At 37.6% G+C, this 18032-nt stretch overlaps 1 non-coding gene across 1 annotated transcript; it reads left to right on the forward strand.

The window, feature by feature from the left end:
* Positions 1-17370: 17370 nt before the first annotated feature.
* Positions 17371-17442, forward strand: Smp_tRNA_01153_Val_CAC.1.1. Its single transcript has one exon. It is a non-coding gene (tRNA).
* The last annotated feature ends 590 nt before the right edge of the window (positions 17443-18032 follow it).

Below are 18032 nucleotides of genomic sequence, written 5' to 3' on the forward strand. Positions count from 1 at the left end.
AAGGACTTGACACGCATGAGATTGATCACCACCCAGTGATCAATCAATTGTGATGAGACCTACTGTAGCCTTGGTGGAAAAAAAGCCTGCCTAAATCACCTTACCGTTTAGAGGTGATTCAGATAGCCTTTTTTGAAACAAAGGCTTAAATCAGTCATCAACAAAATGTATTGAGCAGAGAAGGACATCATCAAAGAAAGAACGAGGTCCATGCTTCATCCAAAACCTAGAAGGCATGAAAACGATTGTGTCACATCCCACTGTGTCTACCAATTTAAATGTGTGTAGGGCCACACATACATAGGGAGGAGCAATCGTGATTTGAAAATGAAGGTATGTGAACATGTACGAAAATGGTTGCAGAAACAAATAGAATGAAATGACCCGATAAGAGTAGAGGATAAACATCCATCATCCTCTATTGCTAATCGAAACAGGTCATAAGATTGATCTTAACTCAGCTTTTGTGGTGTTGTATAAAAGTGTAAAGGGGCATCTACTACGGTTTATTGAAGTCTCAGCCATACGAAAATTCAACCCCCCTTTGTATATTCAAAAACAGTTTGTTCTCACCTTAAATCTACCCTGGTAATATTAGCTTATAATCCAGAGTGATTAGGTTTCAAATTGTTTTCACATTCTTTTTATTATTATTATTAATGATAATAATAATAATACGATTGGAAAATAATATATACGAATATTCGTCAAGGTTAGAACGAATAGTTTGACAAAAATTGGGCGCCGAGTATAGAGAAGTCATTATATGTGAAAAATTATATATGAAATAGTCTCAGCGATTGAAATTTAAATAATTCCAACGTTTCGTCCAGCTAACTTGTCTGGACTTCTTCAGGGAAATAATAATATTATTATTTTCATAGTTGAAAATAAAACCTTGGTGGTCTAGCTTCAATTGACTTATGCTTTCAACTATGAAAATACTGAAATAATTGTGTTTTAATATGATGGGAATTTTTCAGCGATTAAAATACTGAAATCTCCACAAAACCCCTTCTGATAATAATAATATTATTATTATCCTTGTCTCTTCTTACCCCCCATTCCCAGTCTAGTTGACCATTTATTTTTATATATAAGTGTTCTTAATAAGTATATATGTGATCATATTGTTCAAAATGTATTGATTTAATATATCACATAGTTGTGATAGTCTTCGTCTTCTTATAACACTATCGAAATCAACCTTTTCTGTTTTATTATAGACCTATATATTTACCAAACAACTATAAATACGAATGTACCGTTTAAGTAAATGAAAAAAATTTCTTCTTAATGTCTCAATGGGAATATTTAATAAGTCAAAGCATAATTATAATTATAACTAGAGGTGAATTATCACTAGAGGCTATGAGAAGAAAGTTAATCATGAACTAGAAAAGTCAGTATTAATCTAGGATTACTAGATGATTGCTTCATTATAAGTTGAGGCTCCTCTATAGTGTATATTTTTTTATGTAAACACATCAGTCTTAGGGGTAGTCAGTCACGACTTGAATAATTCAATATGCATCTCACATAACTTTGATAACTTTGAGTGATACCCTTTTAGACTCCATATAATGCACTAGTTACCTCAGAAATGGTTATTTATTAGCACTACGCAAATGTCATATATTCGCCTGTATTTATATAAGCATATATACAAACATATTAGGCTAATTTATTTTTCACAAAAATAACAACGTTCCTTTAAGTTAGAAACGCATTACGATTGGTTTATTGAGGGAATTCTAATCACTCTTGATATTCCAGGTTTTCCTTGGTGGTCTAGCTTTCAATTGACTCATGATCTCAACTATAAAAGACTAATATTTGAACGAAGAATATTCTTTTCGATAAATTCTCTCTTCAGATTCTACAATTATATATCCAAATTAATAATCCGAGAAAAATGGCCAGGTTAAAGGCAAAGTACATTGTTTACAGTATGTAAATTTAGGATTTTAGAATATTAAAGATTCCCATTGTGAAAATTAGAACAACATATGTAAGCGAACAATTGTTTTCAATTAGATCGTCATCAGGCTTTACTCTAATATACATGAATATTTATATGAAAATGTTAGACCAATCAAGGCTATTTGAGTCAATAATAATCACAATGAAATAGAATACGTTACCAAGCATAATAATAGTTAAAAGTACAAGTTGATAGTGGGAAGACAGGTGTACTGATAGTAGTAAGAATAGTAAATTACGATAACAAAAGTCTTATCAATAATTAAACATTGAGAATTAAGAGGTCAAATGTGGGTAAATAGACTGGAATAGTAATCACAAAACATTAAAATCATTACGTAATAAGAAGTATGTAAGTAAATAGATAGTGAAGAATACAAACGGAAAGAGGTAGAAAATTACAAAAAAAAAATTGATAACCAAAATAAATTTTTTACAAATAATAATAATGTCATTTATTAAGTTATGTCCGGCCATGGAAGGGATAGGGGGGTTACGAATTTCTTCTGTACACATAAATTGGGTTGAAATGTACGAATTCCTATGGCTTCTGCTATATGAAGGAGACGGGAACGAACTTCGTTGGGAAATGATGGAGGTGTATGTTAGATCACTCGAAATAATTTCGATTTATCTACATTATGACCACTATCAATTAGATGTGCCAAGATAGAACTGCGTATTGTTTTTATCTGGACCTTCCCAAACCATGCTGGTAGATGTTCACTCATTCGTTGGTTAAGTTGCCTAGTAGTACGTCCGATATAGCTATCTCCACAGAAGCAGCTGAACTTGTAAATGCACATAGAGGAGGCCAACTCAGGTAACTTTTCCTTCTTTTGAGTAGACATGACTGGTCGGCTCGAGAAAGTCAACGCAAGATTGGCTGCGTAGAATGTCCTACTAATTACTTTAGTTAACCTATCTTTCAGAGTATCACTAGCCACATCCCCGTTGAATTGTAGTTTCATGTATAAAGGTTTCTTTCGAACAGTTGAAATCTCAGACTTCTTCCTTGTATCATACATGAACTTCTTAATGAATGCACTAGGGTAGCCGATCTCTGTCAATGAGTTATTGATAAATTTCAACTCCTGACTTAAAGTATCTACTGAACAGATCTTTTTTGTTCTACTGGCTACTGTCTCCGCCGTTTGAAGGACTTTAAGCCTGACAAGCTTTGAAAAAAATTACTGACCCTATGAATAATTGAAAAGGATGGGTTTAACTGGCACTATGACCAGTTTGTACGAAATGGGCCAATATCGGGCTGTTTACTTTCTTCACCAAACCTTTGCTTAGCCACGCTGGGAGGTGTTTGCGAGCACGAAAATGTAAATTCCTAGAACTTCGAACAATATAACTTGCTCCACAGGAGCAGTCGAACTGATAAATATAAAATGCGTTGGTCATCCTAGGTAATTCATCTTCAAGCCTCGGTGTCACCATTGGGCACGTAGAAAACACTAAACGTAGTTCACCGGCGTTGAAAGATTTTGGGATTCTTCTGCGTAATTTCTAAGTTAGTCTTTCACTAGCCGCATCCCCTCTGAATTGTAGGCGCATGAACAGGTACTTCTTCTTAACCGTTTGAATTTCGCCTATTTTCACTTTCGTGATCATATATTTAATTATAAACTTTCTAGGGTAACCTCTCTCCCTCAGAGCATTATGAAAGATGTTTAGCTCATCTTCAACTATATCCGTAGAACATATCGTGCGTATTCGGTAACTAAAGGTTTTGATCAAGTTTCGTTTGTAATGTAGAGGTACAAAGCTAAGGAAATGTGCATACTCTCCAGTCCAAGTATTTTTTTCTGTATACTCTTGATATGTCTGAGAGCCAATCAGTAGAAAAAGGTCAATCTATGGCAAACAGAATTGATCCAAAGGTCAAGTCCATTCCATTGGGGTCAATGGGTTTAAGGATATATATATATATATATATATATATATATATTTATAATCATTCGGTAGCCCAATACACTTTCCTGCTCACTCTTGTGTTCTCAGTCAACTAGTCAGTTGGGGGTTTAGTGCGTAACATACCCTGTATCAGTATCAGAATTCGGACACCGCACGCCACAACGATATCCTACATTTTAATCTTTAGAATACTAACATTTAATATACGATTATGAATCAATAGTTTCAAAGTTTTGTAACCATTATCACTCACCCTATCAACTCTATGATTTCTCGCTTAAAAGTACATAGATAATTTACTCATTATATTTCAATATATTAGTAATCTAAAGAAAATAAACTAATTATTTTTAGACTCATAAATATAACTGAACTCAGATGTAGGTGCCATTACCAAGGTTTGATATGGTAATTTCAAACAACTTGAGAATTAGATAGATTGTTACTAATGAAAATAAGGTTTTTAAATTTTCTGATGTTTCATGACTCATAGTAACCCAATTCTTCAGTAAATAAATAATAAAAAAATTAAATAAACATAAGTTTAAATAAATAGTACAAAGGAACAAAGCAGGGATCAATCAAAAACAAGTCTGACCAAGTGAAGGTCATACCATTCCGGTCAAGGTGATTTATATGAGACATGTTTGTATATTTATATTCCCTTTGACGATGTCATCTATTTAAACTGTGCATTAGTATTTGTAGTTGTATGATCAATATATGTTACAGAAGAGTATTAGGATTAAGAAATATGTTGAGAACTACAGCTACTCATCTCTCTTGTAGTTAGAAAAGATTCTGGCGAGACTATAATTTATAGACGACCTTTGAACGAATCTAATATGACCTTGAGAAATGCTAGTCAATCGATAAACAGTCAGTATAGAGTGAAAATATATTATACAAAACCAAATAATTAAAGTGGATACACTTCTTTTATATGGTCCAAAAACTTGTCAAGGTTAGAAAAAGATTCAAAGGTTCCAAAATCGTAATGCATAAGGTAGAGGAACTCATCTATATGACTTCATAATAGTTGATCTCTGGAACCGTGATAAGGTCACAAAAACCCTCTCAGCCTCGACCACATAGCTTCAACATTGTTTGTGTGTACTCCGGTTGTGTAAGTTTATCATTTTTATTATGGATATGTCCCTACAATACTCATACCACTGAACAGCTGAAACTTTAGTAACATCTGCGATTATTGCAGCCAATGTTACTGGTGCTTTTATTATACAGTTTGCGGCAATTATTATAATATGCCTTAGTCTCAATCTGGATCGAGCGATAAGGGTTCCTACTCTAGCAAACGTCTTCCTTCAACATATATTACATCGAAGGACAACATCACGGTAGTCTGCACAAGGCCTACAAGTCATTTAATACTCATAATTACAAATACAGCAACTTCTTAGTAGTTTCATTTGTTGTAGCCGCTTTATTGTCAAGTCTTCTCTAAAATTCTCTGTGAACTGATCGCACATGAGCATCAGGTACTGAAATCGGTGCTGTGACCTTGAAATCCCTCAAACGCTTCTGATTGGCTCGTCCATAAATTATAGTCTCGCCAAGATTCTTTGTATTATTTTGATATTTCCAATGTTGGCTTGATGGTTATTGAAAATGGCATGAACTGCTATTCCCGGACTCAAATGGTCTTATCCTTGTGTTCTCGTAAAGATATACCAGCGTGATTAAGGTGATCAGTCACTTTATCTATTATTTTCGTCTTTCTTTCTTATTAAGCATATCGTGAATATTGCGTCAAAATAGAAAGCCTTGGTAAACTTTTACAGTACCGACATCCTTGAGCGATTTTAAGAGTGACCTTGGTATTAACCAATTAGAGAACAGTTAACCAGAATAAAGATTTTGTTCGGATTCTAAAATACAAAACATTGATAAAATTACAGAGCATTAATTTTTCATATGATTACCTAACGTATTAGAGCTAACTATCGGTAAATGAGCCCGAGAATTACAATGTTGTACTCTAAAACTCCTGCACTGTAAATTCTAATCCTAGTACACTGACCCCAACAGTTTATTCCATCAGAAACTCGTCACCCGATACTTTCAAAATACGATGTATGATCAATATCATGAATTCCAGCAACAAGTTATCCGCTATAGAGTTTTAAATACACTCAAATACTTAACATCGTCCATCACTTGGGGCAACTCCTCCTGTAGGCCCTCTGGGGGCTACAGCTGGTCTCAAGCCTGGATAAAAAAGGAGGGTTGGGTTAACGACCCCATCCCGTAGAAAACCAACTCGCTAAAAAAGCTAACAAGAAAGAATTATTCGAACCATTTAAACTCTGACCTGGGAGTAAGGAGGTCTTCATTTAGATTAGTTATGGCCCATCATAGTGAAAGCCGAGTTCCTTCGGAAGCCACGAGGCCGATGCCCCTTCTGACAACTAGAGTAACCATCTATCTAGGTACATGGAATATTCGTACAACGTGGGAGACCGAGAGAGTCTTTCAAATTGCCACAGAAATGAGAAAATGCAATCGGGAGGTGCTTGGGATCAGTGAAACACATTGGACGCAGGTTGGACAACGACAACGACTAGCTTCAGGGGAGCTTCTGTTACACTTTGGCCATGGAGTAAAAAATGCCCTACATACACAAGGCGTTGCACTGATGTTGTCCAAACAAGCACAAAATGCACTTATAGGATGAGAATCTCATAGACCAAGGATCATCAAGGCCTTCTTTAAAACAAAGAAAGAGGGCATTACAATAAATATCATTCAATGCTATGAGCCTACAAACGACTACAATGCAGACGTTAAAGATCGATTCTGCGACAGGCTGCAGTCAATCGTTGAGAAGTGCCCAACAAAGGACCTGACCATTCTAATAGGAGATTTAAATGCCAAGGTTGGAATGGATAGAACCGGATATGGAGACATCATGGGACGACATGGACTGGGAGAAAGGAACGAAAACGGTGAGAGATTTGCAAACCTATGTGTCTTCAATAAACTGGTCATAGGCGGTACTATATTCCAGCACAAACGCATACGCGAAGCCACATGGACTTCACCGGATCACACTACGCAGAACTAAATCGACCATATCTGCATCAACAAAACGTTCAGGAGGACGATGGAGGATGTGAGAACCAGGAGAGGAGCTGACATAAGATGGAGTCGAAACGCGATTGACTATGATCACCACTACAAGAATATTACGTGCCAGATATCGAGTTGGATCCCTCGGTAAGCCAGAGACCAGAAGGCTGTTGACGGTTGAAATGAGATATATTTGTTGGCGATCTCGTGGTATCGAAAGATTACCGAGACGTGCCAAAGTTTGCAAGCGTAACTACTGAGCGCACTCGAGTTTGTGCAAGGTCACAGGCAACGGAAGAAAGTGTGTGTTTTGTCCGCTTAAAGAAACAAGTACAGAAGAACAATCACTGTTACCATTGGTTATAATAATAATTGTTTCAATTATACCAATCTCATTCTCGTTACAAAAGTAGGTCACTACAAGATCATCACTTGCTGGTCGTCAAGATGAAATTAAAACTAAGAAGCACTGGACAACGGGGTGGACAACATCACAAAAGTCTAATACGGCTTTCCTTCGCGATACTGACAAACTCAATAAATTCAAGATAGCCCTCAACAATAAGTTCCAGGCCTTTCATGATCTACTCAATGGAGAGGGAACTGCTACTGGAAAGGGATAAAAGAGGTAATCCCTTCAACATATCAGGAGGTTCTAGGCTACAGGAATCGCCACCATAAGGGACGGATCACTTTTGATGTACTGGATAGTATTCAGGAAAGGAGGAACAAGAAGGCAGAAATCAATATCAACCGAACAAGATCGGAGGAAGCCAAGGCACAAGCCGAATACACAAAAGTAAACAAGCAAGTGAAGAGGAGCGTCAGAACCAACAAACGTAAATATGTGGAAGATTTAGCAATGACAGCGGAAAAGGCTGCAAGAGAAGGAAACATGAGACAACTGTATGATACAACAAAGAAACTCGTTGGAAATACCCTAAACCAGAACGACCAATGAAAAGCAAGGAAGGCAAGGTAATCACTAACATTGAAGAACAACGGAACAGGTGGGTAGAAAACTTTAAAAAACTCTCGAACCGACCAGCTCCACTGAACCCACCCAACATCGAAGCAGCACCCACGGACCTCCCAATCGATATTGTCCCACCAACAATTGAAGAGATCAGCATGGCCATAAGACAAGTCAAGAGCGGCAAAGCAGCAGGACCGGACAATATTCCAGTAGAGGCACTGAAAGAAGATATAGCAGAAACTGAAAAGATACTCCACGTTCTCTTCAGTAAAATTTGGGGTGTAGAACAAGTACCAACAGACTAGAAAGAAGGACTTCTGATGAAAATATCAAAAAAAGGCAATCTCAGCAAGTGTGAGGATTACAGAGACATCACTCTTCTCTCAATACAAGGAAAAATATTCAACAGGGTGTTGTTAAACAGAATGAAGGACTCCGTAGAAACCTAACTCCGAGACCAAGGCTAAATTCCGTAAGGATCGATCGTGTACAGACCAAATCACAACTCTACGTATCATTGTGGAACAATCAATCGAATGGAATTCATCACTCTACATCAACTTCATTGACTACGAGAATGCATTCGATAGCGTGGACAGGACAATACAATGGAGGCTTCTTCAACACTACGGCGTGCCTGAGAAGATAGTCAATATCATACGGAATTCCTATGATGGATTAAACTGCAAAATCGTACATGGAGGATAGTTGACAGACTCGTTCGAGGTGATGACCGGTGTCAGACAAGGTTGCTTACTCTCACCCTTTCTATTTCTCCTGGCGATCGACTGGATCATGAAGACGTCAATATCTGGAGAGAAGCACGGGATACAGTGGACAGCCAAGATGCAGCTGGACGATCCAGACTTCGCAGATGATCTGGCTCTTCTATCTCACACGCAACAACAAATGCAGGAGAAGACGACCAGTGTAGCAGTAGCCTTAGCAGCAATAGGTCTCAATATATACAAAGGGAAAAGCAAGATTCTCCGATACAATACAGCATGCACCAATCAGATTTAACTTGACGGGGAAGCTTTGGGGGATGTGAAAACCTTTACATATCTGGACCGCATCATTGATGAACACGGTGGATCCGGTGCGGATGTGAGGGCGAGGATCGGCAAAGCAAGAGCAGCATATTTACAACTGAAGAACATCTGGAACTCAAAACAACTGTCAACCAACACCAAGATCAGATTTTTCAATACATATTGTATGTGGAGAAAACTTGGAGAACTACGAACGCCATCATCCAGAAGATACAGGTGTTTATTAACAGTTATCTACGCAAGATACTTCGGATCCGTTGACCAGACGCTATGAGCAACAAGCTACTGTGGGAGACAACAAACCAGATTTCAGCGGAGGAAGAAGTCAGGAAGAAGCTCTGGAAGTGGATAGGACACACATTGAGGAAAGCAGCTAACTGAGTCACAAAGCAAGCCCTCACATGCAATCGTCACAGGGGTTTGTGGAGAATATAGTACTTTTGCAGTTGAAATCACGAATCAGTCTAAACTAGACTATAGCTGAAAAACTGGAAACACTAGATAGCCCTTTCGTCCTAGTATGGGACTCCACAACCCCTCATGCGGGACCCGGGCCTAGGACCTCCGGTCTCGTCCGCGAACGCTTTACCTTTGTATCACTGAGTTGGCATCTAACGATGTTAATGTCTAAATTCAGTCGATCCATGATCTTGAACGGTCCTTCATCCATTGTCTTACACTTGACACGGATTGGACTCCACTGGTCACTGCTCCTCAGCAGAACTCGAGGAGCTACATCTTGAATGCAAGAATGAGTGGAATTTTTCTGTTGAAACATTAACAAAAAGTCAAGTTGAACGAAGAAATATTTATTACTAGTCTTTTGTAACTAGTTGTGATAGTTAAATGATTATGAAAATTCACCTATTTCAGTTTTAATCTTTAAAACGTTGAGTTACCTGTTGGTTACTGCATAGTTGAATTAACTCACTATCATCCACTCATTTTTAAAATATATATTAATGTGGTGTATGCTACTTACGTTGACAGATATAAACAGTATGTAGTACCAATCGGAATTGGAATACCTGCGAACAGAAGACTGAGAAGACTGAAATGAAGAGAAGAGAGAAAAATAAAGTGAAAGCCATCAAGATAACAGCGGGAGTGAAGGAACAATGAAGTTCGTAAGATACAATTCAAAGAAGATATACAAATTATGTACTTAATGTACGGTCTTCACATTTCACTAAACCTCTTTGTAATTTTGTATTGAATGATAAATTGGTTCTCCCACCTTGATTTTCGTACACTAAATTATTAGTGTAGTGCCCTGGTGAAGAACTAAATGAAAAAAACCTCTTCACTCAATTTGTATTTTTGAAATGGAATAATCAGGTCTGATCTAACTACAAAATTAAAGACGTTGAAATTAGTGTGGAAATGTACCAAAATAAAACCGTGTGAATAATAATTAGAATAAATATCATAAATAATATAGGTCAAGAGAAAAGTTAGTGTGATCAATGACCGGATCAAAGATTACCCAAACTATGAACTGTTATAAATTAAATAAGCAATGGTAATGATAGAATGAGTGATAAATAATGTGTTTAAAAGTATGAGACCAGAAATCCTCAAATCAAAATAAACTTAAGCTTCGAAATTTAGAGGTGAAGAGGTCATGTACATTTAGTGTATTCGACCACCATGTAATAAACAGAAATACTGATATATTGGGTTGAGATTTTAATCAATGTAGGAAACATAATTGATTTATTAGTTACCGAAGATCATCATCAACGTCAAAGGTTCACCTCATTTGAAGTAGTAACACTGAAAACTATGTAGTACTGAATAGACATTTTATGATGGGATGAGACTCATGAATAATATCAACGGACGACTATCAAGGGGTCAAACCCTGAAATTTCAGGTGTCGTCAACTGTTGACTGTTAAACTGGTGAGTTAGTATATACTAATAAGGATTTCCAACTACAGTGGACTAGTGATATAGCCTGAAGATCACTCATCAAGTGCCAGTGGTGATAACTGTTTTACTCAAGAACTGTCTGGACTTAACTAGTCATGAATTTACTCCAGAATTTCAGGAATTGACCAACTAGTTAAACCAATCTTCACACAACTACTAAATCAGTAATGATAATTTTTTACTACAATTCTCTGTCAACATCCATTTTGTAAAATATGCATACGTATTGTTGATATAACAGTGTGTTTTAAATCCATCAAAGAACCGAATTACACGACTGAGATACAAGCGAAACCAAAGTTCGTAAAAAAGCGATTGGTCTAGAAAGCTGGTCCTTATTGAGCAACATACATAAATTAGTTACAAACCACAACGTGTTAGGTTTCTGTGGCGCTCAGCCTGTATTTAAGTCTGAAAATGATCCCTGTAATGAAGACAAAGAATAATTATAACATACGATAATACAAAGGATAGCTGATAACTATGTCTAATCTTGATAACAGTTTATCAGCACGCAAACACTGAAACAAGTGCAAACAAAAATGGAAACCGTTGCGCTTAAACAAAGATTAACCTATTATGCAAAAAACCGAAAACAACTGCTAAAGGGATTGACATAAAGCAATTTTAATGATGAATACAATAAATGTTATAAGTATATGTAAATTCTTTGGAATACCACTCGATAAACTTGAGCCACGACATACGCTTACAGATTGCTGGAAGTAAATTGTTTACTGAATATTAATAAGTAGTATAAAACAATACACAAAAAGTTGACGGGAAGTGAGTAAAGACAGAATGTAAATCAACATAACGCCGCTCTCCAAATAGAGTGTTTTTAATTATTCTTACTGATTATATATTTGGTATGAAGACATTCAGGGATGACAATGATACAATTTACCCTAGTCACAGTTACTCTGGGGAGTTTTTCCACGCTCTACTACTCAATCGTCCGCTCATTCTAATAAACAAATCTATGTATGTATAGGTCTTTTCAAGAGTTCGGGAATTCGTACAAACTAAATCCATTAGAGCGCTGCTTTTTCGGAATCATGAATAATATAACCTGCAGAAGATATGATTAAACTTGCTTACTTACATCTGTTACCCCTTGTGGAGGAGTATAGGCCGCACACCAGCATCATCCATCCAACCCTGTCATGGGCAATTCTTTCCAGTTCTTTCCAGTTAAGATTCATCCTTTTCATATCTGCTTCTATTTACCGGCTTAATGTGCTCTTTAGCCTTCCTCCTTTCCGTTTCCCTCCACGATTCCGAGTGAGGGATTGCCTCGTACTGCAGTTTGATGATTTTCTTAATGTATGTCCTATCCACTTCCAACGTCTTTTCCCAATTTCCTCTTCAACTGGAAGCTGGTTTATACTCTCCCATAAAACGCTGTTGCTGATAGTATCCGTCCAGTGAATGTTGAGTATTTTGCGAAAACAACTGTTTATAAATACTTGTACTTTTGATGATGTCTGTGGTAGTTCTCCACGTTTCTGCTCCGTAGAGTAGAACTGACATTCTCGACGTTCGTATTGAAGATTGTGACTTTGATATTGGTTGACAGACAGTTGTTTTGAGTTCCATATGTTCTTCAATTGTAGGAATGCGGCCCTTGTTTTGCCAATCCTCACCTTTACATCTGCATCCGATCCTCCTTGTTCATCGATGATGCTTCCCAGGTACGGGAATGTTTCCACCTCTTCCAGAGTTTCTCCATCAAGTGTTATTTTGTTTGTGTTCTCCGTGTTGTATTTGAGAATCGTGTTTTTTCCTTTGTGTATGTTGAGGTCTATTGATGCAGAGGCTGCTGCTACATTAGTTGATTAAGCTTGCTAGTTGTGTAAAATCTGTTTATACTGTGTAGTAGTTTGTTTTAATTTCCATAAACCACCTATTCGCAAATGTTGACGCCTGCTTGGCTAAGAATCGTCTGAAAATTAGTCAGTGTTTTTTTAGGTTCATACCCATACTATAATTTCTCCGGCCTCAGATACAGACGTTTAAAATTGATTTCTATGACAAGTCCAATCAAAACAATGTAATTATGACATGCATTATCAATTAATAGCAATAACGGCAAAAAATATAATAACCATCAACTAATACCGAATTGTCAAACGACTGCTTTGAAGAGAAATAAACAATAAAGATACATTTAGACGAATAGCAGTTGATTAAATCTACTCATTCTGAAAATATTGAATGATTAATGATGCGGTTGAGCTCGTTTACTTATTTAAAGTCGAAATCTAGAAATTACACAACTCTCCGGTGCTCGTTCCGTTTTTATAAATGGCTCAATAAATGCCAGTCCCTATAATTAAACCAGTTTACCCAAATAAATATAGATGGTGGCAATCCTAAATGGAAGGTAACAGTATAAACGTATTTCTATACAAGTAGACCGTATCTGGAGTGACGCACTCTCAATATTAAAGGAACGCACTGTTACTCATTCATTTATCAATGCATTATAGCATTCAGCTTTTCAGATTATTATAAATTTACCTACGAGCACGAATTTCTTGTTGATAATATCCGATCATCATTGTGACCATCCATTAGACTATTGGTTGAAGTCGAAATTGCGCCCCTTGGTGCTGAACCAGCTGTATTAGTGGTTAAGCATTCATCACCAGACTCGAAGGTTATGGGTTCCATCCCTAGCGACGTTGCAAGTGAACATTGCCGAGGGATCTTATACTAAAACGAAACAACTTTCCAGTTTTCCCTCGTTTTCAATGTCACCCCAAATTAGATCAGTTCATGGCGAATGCCAACTACACACCAAACCAATAAACAATATTTCATTTTTTTATATTGTAATTCAATTATACACAATTCAAGCTAAATTCAACTTCTTTAGCCATCTAATACATTGAATGTTGTTGAAAGTAGCGAATTATCACAGTAGACTCCATTATTTCCATTTTATTTTAGATTAGTATTATAATAACAAAAGAATATGTGAAATTATTTATTTAATTCAAACAAATTAAGAAATGATGACTATATACATGACTATCCTACAACCTATACTTGTTGTACTTCAAACACGAAAAAAACTTCAGGGGAAGAAAAGCTTTATGACGGTACTCAGTTCACTCTAATTGATAAAGCAAAATTGTTATATCAATCTGGAGACTATGTTGAATGTCTTCGTCTTCTTAAAAAAAGCCTACAACCTTAAGTAATGTGATAAAGTAAAGCGGAAAATTGAAAGGATCAAAAATTATGTGAATGAAAACAGAATTCCCGTTGATCACTATGATCATAAGTTGCACACTAATAATGCTGTTACTGCAGTTGACCATGATAATGAAAATCATTATTCATCAATATTGAAATGGTATGTTTTCACATTTTATCTGTTTTAATTTGTTAATCCAATATTGTTTTTTTATATTTGTAATGCTTGAATCTTTGAATCGTAAAGTTTATTGAGTACCAAATGATGTCGTTTAGATTCGACGTTGATTCTGCTACTGTGAATAATAGACCTGTGTGAGCACAGAAATAAGATGAGTAATATATATATATATATATATATATATATATATATATATATATATATTCATAATTTAGAATGAAGCATACAACTTTTAGTAAGTTTTTACGTAGTATGCTACTAAATAAGGTAGCTTCTTGTGTCGTTTACGCTAAAGGTGAAAAGGAAGCAAGAAATGAATATTTCAATTAGATATAACAAAATCGTTCAATATAATCAACAAACAAAGAAATTCGAATTTATCGTGCTTTGATGAAGTCGTTATCATAAAATATTTAAACGAAATCGGTGCATAAAAAGATAGTCATTATGACCATGACAAACTTCCTGTAGGACTAAGATAAAAACGGTACAATTCACCTTAATATTTAGATTTCTGTTTCTGGTGGTAAAACCTTTAAAGATGGAGCCACCTTATTTAAAACTACAGCCATTAACGTCTGCAACAACGATATCGTGCTGCTAAACAACAGAATAAGTCATACGAGCAATTTTCTCACATTTTAAAGACTCAAAAGGTAATGTTATTTTCTAAAACTTTGTAGCATAATTCTCAAATTTGGCTGCAAATATTAAGCAACTTATGCGACTTGTAGACAATGTTGCATTTCAGATAATTGAGAATAGTCCTTACAGTTTGTCGGAGTTTCACTTTCCTCTGTCAACTGAGGAAGAGTTGGAGACCCTGGAGACCTGTCTTCGATAAGATGTCAGGGATAGATTCGTAAGTTCACATGCTTATTTGATAAATCATTCACAATTCAGATAGCCGAGGTGAGCAAATTAATGGATGGCACAACTGAGACGTTTCTCAGATACATTCTGGAGTACATCCTTGGCCAAGAATTTTCTATTAATTTAACACACAGAATTTCCTAAAGCCTATATTCCCTCATAGTCTACCTTTATTTCCTGATTCTTATATGTTAGAGTCTCAAACCCAATGCTCTCTTAGTACACAAAATACATTCTGGCCAGGCAGAAAATTGCTACAATTATACACAGCTTGAATTTCGTGATAAACTAAACAAAAATTCGACAATATTTGGTTTCTAAAATGATAGCAAATGGAAGAAACAGATACTGTAGTAAAACGCTCAAATTAAATCACGAGAAATCGGTGAGTATGATGCACGGAGAAAAAAATAAACAATAAATAACGCGTCCAAAATGATATTTAAGTCAGAGCAATAAAAAGCGTGATGATACAAATAAAAAAAAGATCGATAAGCGGGATTACGATGAAGATAGTGTAATAGCGGGAAGTCAAGTAGTATGGTGGTCATCACGTTCGCCTCACACGCGAAAGGTCCCCGGTTCGAACCCGGGCTGGACCAGGCTAGCCTGCGGCTTTTACTATGCAGGTCGAAATGCACGCCTGACAGCATGTGAACGACGCTCTCCTCGTGGCCGTGTCACCACACACGACCAACAATGATAGGTCGTGAGGTAGACGTTGGTCAGCGGATATGCGAACAGTCGGTATCTGACGGACGTGTCCACAGTGACAATGACGTCGGAGCAATAACATGCATTCTGACACCCGTGAACAGCACACTGATCAATACGTCTGGCTCGTGTGTTCGCTAAACGCCTGCATTATTTGTGATGTTCAGACGGGTAAATTTGTGTGAAGTTGACTGGGATTGGTCGGTGTGCACGTGACTGGTCGATTCATGCGACCACATGTGTTCTCTGACTGGGTGCACAAGATTGTGTCCACCGGATTCGCTAGCACCATCGCATTTCACTGTGGTAGTTGATTGTCAGTGATGAATACACTGAATTTCATGTGAACAGCACAATATTTTCTGTCGGAAACCATGGGTTTGTTCTCGTGAAATCGAGAGGTGATATCACCATGTTGATGTAGTTGATGATGATGATGATGATGATGATGATGCTGTAGGTGTCGGTGTTTTTGGGTGTTGGTGTTGTGGGTGGTGGTAGTTGTGTTGGTGAATTGTGTAAGTGAACGTATATCCACATTTCAGTGATGTGGATTAATTTAAGAGAGGAAATGTGTGGAGGAGTTGGGATGTGCTGTGGAAGAGGCATTGAGAACACACGAAATGAGACTCGGTCGATTGGCCATCACACATTGTATGTCTTCACTACCGAGTGCTTTGCTTGTACAGTTCCCACTCACGATAAGTGGTTGACACTTCCCATCAGTGAAATGACAGGTGTTGGGTACAAATTCAATCTTGTCATGTCGATCGTATTCAAACGTGCAAAGAGATTGTGCTAGGCTCTCATGGGTGGATAATATTGCTTGCGTTCACTCAGCATCACGTGATGATGACAAACTATGATTGGTGGGTTGTAAGTGGATAGTTGTCGGGCACCGAATTCATGAAGGACCAGTGTGAGTAAATATGTTGGAGTGTAGATTGAGACAGCGAGTTGTGCAAGTGCTTCTCGTGATGGAGACAAGTGATCGGGTGGTGTGGATGAGCTATTCAAATTGTCTGATTGTTGCCTGTTAGAGATCGTCAGTTGGAGACAGTAGCCAAGTGGAATGGAGAGAAATGTTGAGTGCAGAATAGTCTGGTATGTTTTTCCAATGCGGATAGAAGGCGTCGTCTTCGTAGTCGTGGTCATGGCCACGGTCATGATCAAGTTCATGTTAATCGGATTGTAGTGGATGGAGTATACGATTTGGAGGGGAGTGTGTGAGATGTTTGTGATTGGCTTGATCGTTTGGTCGAGTGATGAGTGATCGATGGTTAGTTCGTTAGTGTGTGAGTTAGTTATTGAGTAAGTTAGCTAGTGAGTGAGTGAGTGATTGAGTTGGTGAGTTGGTGAGTTATTTATTTAGTTTGTGGATTTGTGAATAAATGGTGGTGTGGTGAGTGTGGGATGTTGTTGAGTGGTCGGGTGGTCGGTCCAGTGGTGTAGTGGTCATCACGTTCGCCTCACACGCGAAAGGTCCCCGGTTCGAACCCGGGCTGGACCAGGCTAGCCTGCGGCTTTTACTATGCAGGTCGAAATGCACGCCTGACAGCATGTGAACGACGCTCTCCTCGTGGCCGTGTCACCACACACGACCAACAATGATAGGTCGTGAGGTAGACGTTGGTCAGCGGATATGCGAACAGTCGGTATCTGACGGACGTGTCCACAGTGACAATGACGTCGGAGCAATAACATGCATTCTGACACCCGTGAACAGCACACTGATCAATACGTCTGGCTCGTGTGTTCGCTAAACGCCTGCATTATTTGTGATGTTCAGACGGGTAAATTTGTGTGAAGTTGACTGGGATTGGTCGGTGTGCACGTGACTGGTCGATTCATGCGACCACATGTGTTCTCTGACTGGGTGCACAAGATTGTGTCCACCGGATTCGCTAGCACCATCGCATTTCACTGTGGTAGTTGATTGTCAGTGATGAATACACTGAATTTCATGTGAACAGCACAATATTTTCTGTCGGAAACCATGGGTTTGTTCTCGTGAAATCGAGAGGTGATATCACCATGTTGATGTAGTTGATGATGATGATGATGATGATGCTGTAGGTGTCGGTGTTTTTGGGTGTTGG

The sequence above is a fragment of the Schistosoma mansoni genome, chromosome 4 (assembly GCF_000237925.1).
Source record: "Schistosoma mansoni strain Puerto Rico chromosome 4, complete genome".
NCBI classification, from domain to species: domain Eukaryota; kingdom Metazoa; phylum Platyhelminthes; class Trematoda; order Strigeidida; family Schistosomatidae; genus Schistosoma; species Schistosoma mansoni.